At 32.7% G+C, this 14,519-nt stretch overlaps 1 long non-coding RNA gene across 1 annotated transcript; it reads right to left on the bottom strand.

Moving 5' to 3' along the window:
- Positions 1 to 1,084: 1,084 nt before the first annotated feature.
- Positions 1,085 to 13,066, bottom strand: LOC139488744 (uncharacterized). Its single transcript, XR_011656074.1, has 8 exons — positions 12,983 to 13,066; positions 10,985 to 11,162; positions 8,038 to 8,117; positions 6,218 to 6,292; positions 5,832 to 5,852; positions 4,053 to 4,070; positions 3,293 to 3,304; positions 1,085 to 1,285 (listed from the first exon to the last, which is right to left on the bottom strand). It is a non-coding gene; the product is annotated as an uncharacterized lncRNA (long non-coding RNA).
- Between the last annotated feature and the right edge of the window lie 1,453 nt (positions 13,067 to 14,519).

Below are 14,519 nucleotides of genomic sequence, written 5' to 3'. Positions count from 1 at the left end.
GTGTGTGTTGTTAGGTTTTTTAATCTTAATTTTTTTAGTGTCTTTTTTTTTAAATTCTCAGTGTTTAAAATTTTCGAAAAATGTTTTAAACATAGTTTTGACGAGAACGGCTTGCCATACTTAACAGGTAATTTTAAAGATGGTATACAACGTAGAATTTTTACTCGGGATACTTAGTCTTAGGCGATTTGGGTATTTTTTTAAAAGTATGATCGGACGTTATATCCGTATCAAATGAGCGGACTCTGTTTATTCCCAAAATTAAATATCAGTTTTCTCTCAATATGCGATTTTCGCTTCTGCTGTTTTGCTCTAGATATACTCAAACTCACCAACAATGAAGCAAGAACCTCGATATCATATATTTATCTATATATAATTAAACTCATCATAGATACCAGGACTAAATTTAGTATATACGCCATACGCGCGTTTCGTAATTTATAGATTATCGTTGGTTATCTGAACGAGATTGATGTTCTCTCTTGAGCCGGTGCAGTGTAAGTGAGTAGAGCAATCGAGTTAAGATGACCAATGATAATCTGTTAATTGCTATTTTACCTACGACGACGTTGATAATAATCTCATTGACAACGGTCACGTGTTACCTTAGATTCATGCGATAATTTTTCTTATCATATACTTGTACAAAAAATTACTTAATTTTTAAAGTTCAATAACATCTAAAAGTTGAGTGAGAATTTGTATTTGGTTGACTTTAAATTATCATCTACAAGTTCAAAACATAAATAGTTCTTGTCTATATTTCTTCTGCTGAAGTATATGATAAAAAGATCATTACATGTCATTTCTCATATCAGACCCTTTATAGGCCATGGATCACGGTATCAGCCCTCGAGGCTTATGTTCTTGTGCTGATATCATGACCTAGCACCGATAAGGGTCTGATATGAAAAATGCCTTGTAGTAATCTATACATATCACTCGACTTTGCTGAGAAAGTAAATTCTCACTCAGTAAGATTAATGGAAAATTTCGTAAAATGGTGATAACTATATATATATATAAATAACTATTGGATTACAAACACATTCATTACCTATTGAGAGATTCAAAGATGAAATTCACTTTAATCAGATTTGTATTTTGATGTTGTATGCATCTCTCCATGACACCTAGTATTTATAATATGATGGGCCGTATGGCTGCTGGCACTGAGCACAACACATGCCTTCCTCATTTTGTGGATTTTCACATCCTGTACAAGGACAGTCTACATGAGGATTGACGATCGGGCAATGTTTAGGTCTATTGCAACCAATACCTGAAACAAAATTAAATCTAAGAATAACAATTATTTCATTTTGTAAGTTAAAGATGTTCACTACTCTGATAAAAAATAACAAGCGTTTTAAAACACTGTTATCAATTATTAGTTTATGAGTAATGGAACTTAAAAAGCAGAAAAAATAAGGTTCCATGCGCTTGTTTTCTGGAAACTTAAAAAAATGGTGGAGAAAGATTCTCTGTAGATTTTCCTTATATTCAAATTTGACACATTTTTTCTTTCAAAAACAACGCAAAATTAAAAAGGATTTTGTAAAAACTTTAAATACGGCTTTTTAAACTATGTGCAATAATAATATGAAAAGAACAAATGGGTTTAGTGGGTAAAATTTTGTAAGGTCACTACATGGTAAATAGATATAGGAAGATGTGGTATGAGTGCAAATGAGACAGCTCTCCATCCAAATTACAATTTATAAAAGTAATTCATTATACTAGTGTAAAAGGGGGAAAACCAAAGGTCTAATCTGTATAAAAAAAACCGAGAAACGATAAACACGTATAAATTACATAAACAAACGACAACTACTGTAAATCAGATTCCTGACTTTGGACAGGTGCAAACATTTGCAGCGGGATTAAACGTTTTAATGGTACCAAACCTTCTCCCTTTTTCTGAAACAATAGTATAACATCACAACATAGAAAACACACGATAAGATATCATTTGGAAGGCTTAACTCAAACAAAAAACGTAATTAACACACTATGAAAACCCAGATGATTCCGCGTATCTGGCAAATATTCAAAAACAAAGGAAGCGAACATCCTTAATTATCTTTAAAGCTCGTTTTTTTTTGAATTTCTATTTAATCAATGAGTTCATGTTTGTGTTTTTGCATAAATTGAAGAGAGCGGTTTCTGATTTTATGTACACATTAAATGTACACGCACTGGTTAATCTTTCACTTGATATTAGTTTTAGTCGGCTATACCAGTTACGGTGCACCGGAAGGGAAAAGAGCCAAACAGAGGTGAATAATACCGATGATGCATGCTATCTGTTCTTGCGCACATGGCTTTAGAATAACTTTATTTAGTTTTCATAGTCAAGCCATAAACAATTGACAAATCGAAATCATACGATTCTAGATAGGACTGCAAACATAATCTTAAGCAAACTATATCTGAGAGAGTTCATTTAGTCTTCAAGCTCTTCAATGACTTTGGTTTTTATACATCCTTGGCTATATATGTTTTGAGCATTCATTATGAAGGTAAAGTTTAACACTGAAAAGGCGTTTCGAACGCATGCAATTTATAAAGTGTCGTTTTCATTTTTTTTTACATTTTTTTTAAAACTTTAGATTTACCACATAAACATGATTTAACTGCCAAATATTATACATTTTAAGGGTTTTATTTGAATTTGAGTTATAACGGTTAAAAAATTGTGGAAATCATTTGAAATTTATAAGAAATGACTTTATGTTTCCCTCTGCTTCATTGTGCGTGGTTAACTTTACTTTGGTCCTGTTTGGTTTTGTCGGCTCTTCAACGTGTGTGTAAGGTTTTGAATTATGAAATATTTTGGCCTCTAAATAAACAATGCACTGATCCTTTAATAATAGTCTTCATGAATTAATAAGACTAAGGAAAAATGCATGCAAGTAGATATAGGAAAATGTAGTATGAGTGCCAATGAGACAACTCTCCATCTAAGTAACAATTTATAAAAGTAAACCATCATAGGTAAAGTAGGCCTTCAATACGAAGCTTTAGTTCACACCGAACAGCAAGCTGTAAAGGGTCCCAAAATTACTAGAGTAAAACCATTCAAACGGGAAAACCAACGTTCTAATCTATTATATAAAAAACGAGAATCGAGAAACACTTATGAACCACATAAACAAACGACAACCACTGAACATCAGATTCCTGACTTTTGACCGGTGCAAACAATTGCAGCGGGATTTAACGTTTTAATGGTACCAAACCTTCTCCCTTTTCTGAAACAGTAGTATAAACCTTTTCATATACTTACGTCCTCTGCTCACTGTATAAAAAAGAAAAAAAAGATAATATATAAAAAAAATCATGGTGAATCTAATAAGGAGGTATTACATGTTTTGTCGCATTATTAAATTTTGCGAGAAATTCGACATCTTAAGAATTACCTATATAATGTATTCTTTTTCAGAATGAGGATAATATGTAATAGATGAAGTGGCAAATATTGTATAAAATTGAGAATGGAAATGGGGAATGTGTCAAAGAGACAACAACCCGACCAAATAAAAAACAACAGCAGAGGGTCACCAACAGGTCTTAATATGCATATATCATAACAATATAATAAGTGAATGAGAAATGAGTATAAACTTTGTTAAGTATTTGGTTTTTGTCATGCCGGTAATTGAGCTCACGAGCTCCCGCATTCGAGGCGAGCAAGCTACAAGGAGACCACCGACGAGAATGAACAGATTTTCTTTGATTAAAACCACGATTAACGCATTTGTTTTGTATCATTTATTCATATCTCACGTCGTTGAGTTTGAAATATATCTTCATGTTGGAAATAAATAACATGCCACTACCATAACAGCAATTTGTCAATCTTTATAAAAGTTTAATAATACAATTACAATAACAACAACAAACTTTCCATATTTATGTTGTTCGTTTACTGTTTTGTCAACGTTTTTATCTAACCATGAACTCACTGCGTTCATACTTTTATAGCTTTGAAATATGCAGTTAATAAAAAAATATTATTAAAAAGCAATAAAATAGTTTATACTTACGACGTTCTATCACGTGTTCTAGATATTAATGAGAAGAAAAAAAGTTCAGTTGAATAAGTAAAAAGCACGAAAACCATAAACAAACATATGTGTACATCCCCAGAAGCCTAAATATTGTTAATGAAATGCACGAGTAAACAAAAGGATAAAACACTTTGAGTACATTTCTAAAGTCTTAATTTGCTTGGAATTAACACATTATACAAAATGAATTGTTTAAACATGGTGATGTATACCAACAAAATGACCGAGTTACGAAAACTAAAAGACTTACAACATCTATTTTTACCTGGTTTAAGGGAGAAAACTCTTTAATCAATGGAGGATCTGAATGGGGTTAACAGCATAGAGAATCATGGGCCAATACTATGAAACAATGGGGGTCAAATAAATAAACCATACAAATAAGGAATAGAGAAGAATGGGGTACTATTATATCAAAACTAGATATTTAGTTTTTCTAGGGAAACATTAATACAATAAACTGACTGTGTTTTTAGAACCTTGATATAAATTGATGTTTTTCATTGATTGTTTAATTAGTAGTTATTGGCTTTGAACTAGCTTTCAGTAACTGCGAGTACTATCAGATCTGTACTTAGAATCTTTTGGTTGTGGGGATGTATAAGTACCCTGCCATGTGCACTTTGTGTTTTTGTTAGATGTATTTCTGCTTGGTATCTCGCTGATGAGTTAAACTCTTTTTAACTCATTTTTTTGTTTTTTGTTGTTCTTGTTTTGGTCTGTTTCACCACTGTCCAAGCTCAGGGGAGGGTTAGCGCGTCTTTAAACTAATTTAACTACGTCAAATTCTGTCCTAAGTCAGGAGCCTTTAATTCAGTGTGGTTGTCGTTTATTGCTGTATATCATATTTGTTTTTCGTTCATTATTTTGAACCTCAATCAGGCCGCGTTAGTTTTCTCGTTTGAATTGTTTTACATAAGTTATTTAGGGGCTTTTTTATAGCTGAATGCGGTATGGGGTTTACTCATTTTTGAAGGCCGTACGGTGACCTATTATAATAGTTGTTTATAACTAAGATGTCTGTGTCCTTTTGTCTCTTGATAAGAGTTGTCTCATTGGTAATCATACCACATTAACCTTTTTGATAGAAAACTTTATATTAATTTATAATTTATAGGAGTATTTATAATATTTTTTGCATTATGTATCATAAAAGATTTGGACTATTAAAGAACGTTCTATCATATTACTTGATTTCATTGAATGTTATTTGTTTTAATCTCAAATTATTGATGTTATTGTATAATCAAATGGCTATGTTCTTCGGGGCCCTTAATCGAAATAAATATATTTCTTCTTCTCATTAGTTACATTATGAAAATGTTGATACAAACATATGTTATTATGATAATAATTACATTAGATGTATGTTTCATTATAATACGTTATTCTGATTGGCTAACTGCACATCACGTGTTATTCCTGAAGCAATTGCATTACACAATAAAACTTATCATGCATGATAGCACGAGGTCCCACAATAAATTGTACAGGTGAATTAAATTTTAAAAAATGATAAAGTTCGTGTTTTCATGATCATAGCTAAAAATGTAATTATAAGTATTGAATGCTTCTTTTTGTAACTTCATAGAGTTGTAAAAGCGTTGACCGTGCGCACATTTTTAGAATGAAGGGCTTCCAAAATGTACTTCGGTCAACGCTTTTACACCCCAATGAAGTTACAAAAAGAAGCATTTAATTCTTAAATGATGCCCTCATCCTTAGAGAAACTTTAAAAAAGATGAAAATACTCACTGTTTGGTTTACTGCCTTTAACTAAAACAAAAAGTGACAAATAATTAGCCATGAAACTTGAGCATATGACGGATAGATTGACGGCTTTGAGATCATTTTCATAAAATCACTATAGAAAATTCACAAATTTTATTTTCTAAAATAGATAAACATCGATATGGAAAAAAAGCGTGCATGTTGTTTTTGTTACTAGAGACTTTCAAACTATACACTATACGGTATACACTATTTTTTTGTCCAGTGGTCTTGATAGTCATGTCATACATGTAAGCAGGCATACCAAATCTCATTACTGTTACTTCATAGTATGAATCGTTATTTTGAGACCGTATAGTTTACTTCTTTTTTTTCTCTCAAATTAATCACTCGAATAATAACATAATTACCAATGTGAACTACTGCTTTCTTCTGGAATCCCCCACAGACGTCACATATTGTCGCTGGTGGTTGCTTGAAAAATCCTGAATTAATTTTAGTTGAATTATTAATCATTCACTTCTCAAATACCAACTTTCCCGCTGACTTTATTTTTATTGAACATTAACTTCGAGGTTCTGAACTTTTCTACGACTGATCTCACCTTTGTCCCGTTTTATTTTTAATGCAAATATTTATTATCATATAAACTCTGAACAATAAGTTTGTGACAAATTATATAAACATACATAAAATACATGTCACAAACAAAACCATAGGAAAACATATCTAATAAAACATAAAAAGTTAAAAAAGCAAAACAATCTATTTATATGATATATAAATATATTTATATAAATAAATCAAGAGTCCCCTGTCCTCAGTTCTAATGTCTGTTTTAAAAAGGTCCCTATAAGCTTTATATAATAATACTTCTTTTGAAGTTTTTGATGTTAATGGGCAAAGAAGATAAACTAAGTTTCTCATTTTCTTGCCAGGACATAAAATCTGGCATTTGTGGAAGCACATTTCCTGTTTTATCTCTTAGTTTAGAATTTTTTCTACAGTACAAAATAAAATGAGCGAAATCCCCCAATGTATTACAGGATGTGCATTAATAGCCTTTTTTCTCTAGGTATTTTTAAATATCTTCCCTTTTCTATAGTTAAATTATGGTCGCTAATTTGATGAACAAATGATAAATATGTGAAACATAAGTAACTCTTTTTCAAATAGATCTCCTCAGTAACCGTAAAAGAAAGCGACACATTTATTTTACCTAATTGCTCGCTGTATCCTCATGATTATCTGTTCAATTTTGAAGGAAGCTATATGAAGACTCCATATGAGAGTTGTTTCATCTATTGCATTTAAAATAAGTGATATGCAATTGTAACAGAGTGATAGAGACTTATGGTCGGTTGATTTGAGAACCATAGTTTAAAGAAAAGAAAACTAGGTCAAGGCTAAAGGTCAAGGTCAAATTCTAAATTTTGACTTATTCTTGTTCATCGATCTCGCGGCCTCGGTCACTTTAAAAGATATACATAAAAGAACTAGTGCACAATGTTTTCCTTATTGTGATTAAGATAGGAACATTTGGTCATGATATTTTTTAAGAGTTATTGGACCTGAAATGATTCAATTTATTAAGGTTAATTGTTAATAACTCCAACTTGGTACATGATAAAGCAATAGGGTCATTTGCACACTGTTGGTTGACGTGTGACCTTGAAAAATATCAATCGGAAGTGACCTGGAGTAAACCAGAAGTATCTACTTATTTCATTGAAAAGTAAATATAGAAACTAATTATTTTTCAAATAGCCTACATAAACCTATCATTTGAGACCGGAAGTGAATTTCACGAAACCGAAAGTACCTAATATCTCTCATGTTACAGGCAAAGTATGTAGAAACCACACATTTTGGAAAACAGACGTGGCAATTTTAAACCGGAAGTTAACAATTATCTCCCTCATTACATTTATTAAAGGCGAACATATATAGAATCATTTATTTATTGAATAAGTATAAAGTAGCTTCTTATCAATAGTTCCAATCTTCCCAAAAACTCATACCGGGTATCCATATCCGAAAAAGCAAATTGATCCAAATTTCGGTGGATAAGAGGAATCTAGATCCGATTCCCAAATAGCATAATCCTCCGAGGGAATCGATCGCATCAAGATTTGACCTATGAAATACATTAAACAAAGTTTAATCTCTCCTCAGGATTTGAATCCCTGCGCTGATTTCAGATCGGGATACCCTGTGTAAAAATACTCACACCATGGTGTTTCAAAAGTAGAAACATGGACATTATCATCATAAACTATCTTCCAACATCTGTATTCATGTTGGTTCCTCCTGGAATATGAATCATCGGTCACTTTTACACTGCGTTATAAAATACCTTTGAAAGTCTTATATATATCTTATATGAGACAACTTATTGATGTAATTTACATTTTAACCTATGTATGCATTAAGACCGAGGGCATATATTAGTAAACAGAATAAGTGAATCGATTGATTGATTGATGCTTAACGCCACTTTCGGGACTATTGTGCTATTTCGTGATGGTCAATTATTATTGATGGATAAAGCTGGAGTGCCAGGAGAGAACCACCGATCTTCGGTATGAAAACTGACAATCCTAGTCAATTAAGATTAAACTACATGTATTACTACGTGCCTTATTCGAAATCAAAACCTTAGTTATGACAGACAAGTGATACAGTAGTTGGACTACTTAGACCACTAGGCCACCGAGGACCCTCAGAAGAAGTGGATATTAGGCATAATGACTGTCAATTGTTTTATATATTGAATTCAATTATTTAGTGGTTTCGTTGTAGCGCTGGACTCGAGTGCGGAAGAAAGATGTTTTGAACTAATTACTGAAAAAATGAAGAGTGTGTCTATGGGACACAGATGATGCCCTCGCTTGCATATAATTTCATATAAATTTATAAAGTGACATAATTCAAAATAAGTAACAGTGACACTATACCCAAATTTGTACTTGGTCTCAGTTGTGTGGTAATAAGAATTGTGCATAAGTTTCATATCTTTTACTGTTACAAAATGATAGAAATTATTATAAATTAAGGAATGTATCTCCCTCATGCAAAGCTCTGATTCCTTAAACGGATTTGGCTATACTTTTTGGACCTTTTGGATTATAGCTCTTCATCTTTTATATAAGCTTTGAATTTCATATATTTTGGCCACGAGCATCACTGAAGAGACATGTATTGTCGAAATGCGCATCTGGTGCAAGAAAATTGGTACCGTTAATTTTATTTCATAACATTTGTGTTGGGCAAACTTAAGTTAGAGAACAAACACGAAAAATCGGTAATTTTTCTATTTGTTAAGGTACATAAATCTAAAATAATAAAAGTGACACCACACAAATTTAAATTTGATCTGTGTTTTGATGTAATACGCAATAACATAAGTTTCATAATTAACGAAAGAGAAAGAAAACGAAAAATTCAGCAAAGGAGTAGGTTCAGTAAGACCCCTTTTTGGCCCCAAAATAAAGCAGTTTTACAAAATTGTTTAAATGTAAACTTATAGTTATTTTTTGGAAAGTATAATGCCTCTGCTGCATAAATATGGGCTTTTTTGTCATTACGGTACACATATATCGGGTACTTGCATCAGTAAATCATGCTAAATTACTGAAATCTTCAAAATTTCAGCATTTTAGTTAAATTGTAGACGGTTTCCGTCATAAATGAAAGTGGCCGCATTCGTGTTCATTCTTTATATTGAAATTGAAGTTGTGTTTAATGATAATACATAACATATATAAAGGTCGAGGATGAACACGGATGCGGCCACTTTCATTTTTGACAAAAACCATCTGAAAAGTAACAGTTTTTGGCATATTTGATAGATTTTTCATATTAAGACTAGAATCGGAGCATTTTTAATGAGTGAATCAGTTTAAATCTTTCACAAAAAATAATTGAATCAATTGAAATAGACATTTAAGTGTTTAAAAAGTGTCGAACATCTTTCCTCAGATGAACTTGAAATTTGAGGCCAAAACCGGCCCTTACCGGACCTACTCCTTTTCCATTTTTTTATTTTTGAGATGTATTCTTTTATTGAACGAAATCGAAAATTCAGAATAAATGCTCAGTACTATAAACATGTAGATAAATTGTTCAATAAATAAGCCAAAATTTACATCTAGTCCTAGATCATGATTTTTTTAATAAGTTGTTAGTGGCTTGAACTAGCTGTCACTAACTGTTAGTACTCTCAGATCTGTACTTAGTGTTTTTTGTTGTTGTTCGGATATACAAGTAACCGGCCACGTCCAATCTGTGTAGTATTTCTATTTTTATCCATCTGATCATGATGAGTTTAACCTTTTTCAATTGATTTTTATAGTTCGTTCTTTTGTTGTGTTACACCACTGTTCCAGGTCAGGGGAGGGTTGGAATCCCGCTTACATGTTTAACCCCGCCACATTCTGTATGTATGTGCCGGTCCCAAGTCAGGAGCACGTAATTCAGTGGTTGTCGTTTCTTGATGCGTTACATATGTATTTTTCGTTCATTTTTTGTGCATAAATTAGGCAGTTAGTTTTCCGTTTGAATTGTTATTTCGGGGCTTTTATAGCTGACTATGCGGTTGATGGGCTTTGCTCGTTGTTGAAGGCCGTGCAGTCTATAATTGTTAATTTCTGTGTCAATTGGTTTCTTGTGGACAGTTGTCTTATTGACAATCATACCACATCTTCTTTTTTATAAACACTGACAAGTTATAACAAATATGAAATATATGTATAGGACGATACATTTTAAACGTACACAAGTGAGTGGGGGTCTGGATGAGGGTTCTTCATTTCTGTATTTTTTAATATTTTTTTTTTATTCTTTAATTTTTTTTCCATAATTCTATATTCTTTATTTTTTCTACATCTCATTTTTCTCTATTCATTATATTTTCATTTCTCAATTTTCACTACTCTTATTTTTCTGCCGTTGATTTTGCACTTTTTGCAATTAATCTCTGTTTTGAAAACCCCATCCAGATCCTATTGATTGTCAAAAACTACATATCATTTCTATCATTTTTTTTTCTTATCTCAATTCACATTGACTGTTATCCACACAACAAGTTCTAGTACGATAAACACAACATTGAAGAGCCTAGTTGAAAACTGTAAACAGAATATTACTCATACTAGTATTTTAAACTTATGTTTTACCTTATGACCAAAAATGCACCTGACAACCACACGCATTGCTCTGTTGAGGTCTTGCCATTTTCTAAAGACACCGTGTAAGTAGAAGTATCTTCACATGAAAACTTGAAGTTGGCATTATCTTGTATTCTGATGATAGTTTTTCCAATCCAACTACATGATAGCGAACATATTGCATCAGCTTAAATTGAATATTATGGGGTTATTGCATGAATATTGGGGAATATTGTCCCGAGTAGAATTTTATATTGCACGAGCTTGCGAGTGCAATATATGTTCTACGAGGGACAATATTCCCCAATATTCATGCAATAACCCTTTTATTGTATAGCAATATAATATTTGAAAGTAAAAAATTGGTTTAAACTGAGGTTTTGTCGTTGATGACGTCATTAATTTTGAAGACTTATTGCACTAGTGCAATAATAGAATTTATTGCACGCTAACTTTTGGTTACTTTCTGTGGGAAATATTATATTGCTATACAATAAAAATGGATACTATCAACCGAAACATATAATTTGGTGGTGCTGCTTAAAAGAAATCTATTGAATCTATTAAAGGTTTCAAACTATAAACTTGAAGTCAGTCATTCAAATGTTTTTTCAGACGTCATTATACATTTTTCTCGCTGCATTGAATCGAAGACCCATTGTTGGCTTTCGTCTGTTTCCTGCTCTTTGGCTAGGTTGTTGTCTCTTTGACACATTCACCATTACATTTTCATTTTTATGACTGTTAATGAATATCTATAGCATAGATGACAATGGAAACATACCACTGGTCGAAATAATAATCATGTCGTATTTCTCTCGATTGTTACACCAAATACGACTTATATAACCGAATTTCTATATTCGCTAAGTAGCACGAGGAGTAACAATAGAGGGACAGAATCAGATTCCCATTCCAAATTTCTAGATTTTGTTATTCTGTATACTACCGATGACAGTATCGTAGTTACAGCAAGTGTTATTCTGTACACTACTGAGGTTCCGGCAAGTGTACTAATTCTGTATACTACCGAGGTTACGGCAAGTGTAATTCTGTACACTACCGAGGTTACGACAAGTGTTATTCTGTACACTACCGAGGACAGTATCGTAGTTACGGCAAGTGTAATTCTGTACACTACTGAGGTTCCGGCAAGTGTAATTCTGTATACTACCGAGGTTACGACAAGTGTTATTCTGTACACTACCGAGGACAGTATCGTAGTAACGGCAAGTGTAATTCTGTACACTACCGAGGACAGTATCGTAGTTACGGCAAGTGTTATTCTGTATACTACCGAGGTTACGGCAAGTGTTATTCTGTACACTACCGAGGTTACGGCAAGTGTTATTCTGTATACTACCGAGGTTACGGCAAGTGTTATTCTGTATACTACCGGGGTTACGGCAAGTGTTATTCTGTACACTACCGAGGACAGTATCGTAGTTACTGCAAGTGTAATTCTGTACACTACCGAGGACAGTATCGTAGTTACGGCAAGTGTAATTCTGTACACTACCGAGGACAGTATCGTAGTTACGGCAAGTGTTATTCTGTATACTACCGAGGTTACGGCAAGTGTTATTCTGTACACTACCGAGGTTACGGCAAGTGTTATTCTGTATACTACCGAGGTTACGACAAGTGTTATTCTATACACTACCGAGGTTACGGCAAGTGTTATTCTGTATACTACCGAGGTTACGACAAGTGTTATTCTGTATACTACCGAGGTTACGGCAAGTGTTACATGTATTCTGTACACTACCGAGGACAGTATCGTAGTTACTGCAAGTGTAATTATGTACACTACCGAGGACAGTATCGTAGTTACGGCAAGTGTTATTTTGCGACACATATATTAATATTATTCTTTTCACTTCGCCCATGAAGTAGTGCTGTTTTCCTACAAAATATATCAAAATGCTTTGACAATAAGTTTAATTACATACAAAACATACACTGTTTCACCGTGTATAATATTACAAAACTGCTTACAAACCTTACCTTCGTAAAAGCTAACTAAATGTACTACTAGTCCTAGTAAAAAGAGAAAGGTGATATTTCCCATAATCCTTAGCAGTGTGTCAAATTTTGTAATACAATTCAATGTGTACCAAAAAAAAAATGAATGTTTATATATGCAAACATTTGATTTTTTCCAGTTCATTAGGTTGGATAAATTATCTTCAAGTTATTATTTAGTATAATCGAAATCACTAGATTGATGTTAGAAAATGGATCGTTAAGTTTTCCTTTGTCCTAGACTAAATGAAATGAGGCATGAAATGAAGCATTTCGTAGTCAGTTGATTGTGTCGATATAATTGATATGGTTTATCATTAATTTAAGTTTATTTTTAGCAAATAGATCAATACTCATACATCATCTCGTAAAATTGAACTAGATAAATGTACAACATAAGGTCTCTGTCAAAACAATGTAGGTATTTTTTTTCATACTGTGTCTCTTCGTCTTATTTCTCTTTAAATGTTTCTTTTTCTATCAACAAATAAAGGCAACATTAGCATACCGCTGTTCGAAAGTCATAAATTGATTGAGTGAAACAAATCGGGGTTACAAACTAAAACTGAGGTTAACACATTAAATATAAGAAAAAACAACGAAACAACAGAAACGCTGAAGTACAACGAAAACCAAAACGACAATACAACACACACAGAAACGAACTATAAGATACTATCTTTAAAATATTCGGCTTTCATCGTTCCTTTTAAAGGTGAATCTAGAAAAGCGATTCGAACGCATGAATTTTTTAAACATTTTAAAGTGTTGTTTTCATTTTTTGAATTAAGCAAATAGTTCTAATAACTACAATCGAGACTCAAGACAGCGAAGAATAAGGTGTACAAGCTAGCGAACAATGAGGAGGGGGAGGAGGTTCATTCATTTGATTTGGCTTAAAACAGATAACAAGGAATTAAAAAGGGTTTAATCAGAAAACAGTTACTGTAAATACAATATGAAAATCAGTCGAGTCCAGGACTACAAAAATAAGGCCGTTAGTTTTCTCCTTTAAATTTTTTACATTGTCATGTCGGGGCCTTTTATAGCTGACTATGCGGTTTGGGTTTTGCTCATTGTTGGAGGCCGTTCGGTGACCTATAGCTGTTAATTTCTGTGTCATTTCGGTCTCCTGTGGAGAGTTGTCTCATTGACAATCATATCACATCATCTTTTTATATATATAACACCATAATATATATAATTCCTCTCAATTTAAGTCCAATAATGTTATATCTGTAAATTAACGTTCGCAAAGTTTTGTTCTTCCCTCAGCGGAATTCGAACCCTTGCTTCTGATACATCATGTAAACTACGCCTGCAATTTGTCCAGATTACATAATGATATATATTTATATATACACGGCTGGTAATCTACAAACGCAGAACATTTGGTTCTGCAATGAAAACCGTGAGAGGATTTTCCGGTTGTGCTTGAGTGGAGTAATTGTCACCGCTTCAAAAGGTATGCACATTTGTAAATCTCAATTTTCTTATTCAACTGATCAAAATATTGAAA

This window comes from Mytilus edulis, chromosome 9 (genome assembly GCF_963676685.1).
Source record: "Mytilus edulis chromosome 9, xbMytEdul2.2, whole genome shotgun sequence".
NCBI classification, from domain to species: domain Eukaryota; kingdom Metazoa; phylum Mollusca; class Bivalvia; order Mytilida; family Mytilidae; genus Mytilus; species Mytilus edulis.
This window is presented reverse-complemented; position numbering and strand designations above follow the sequence as displayed.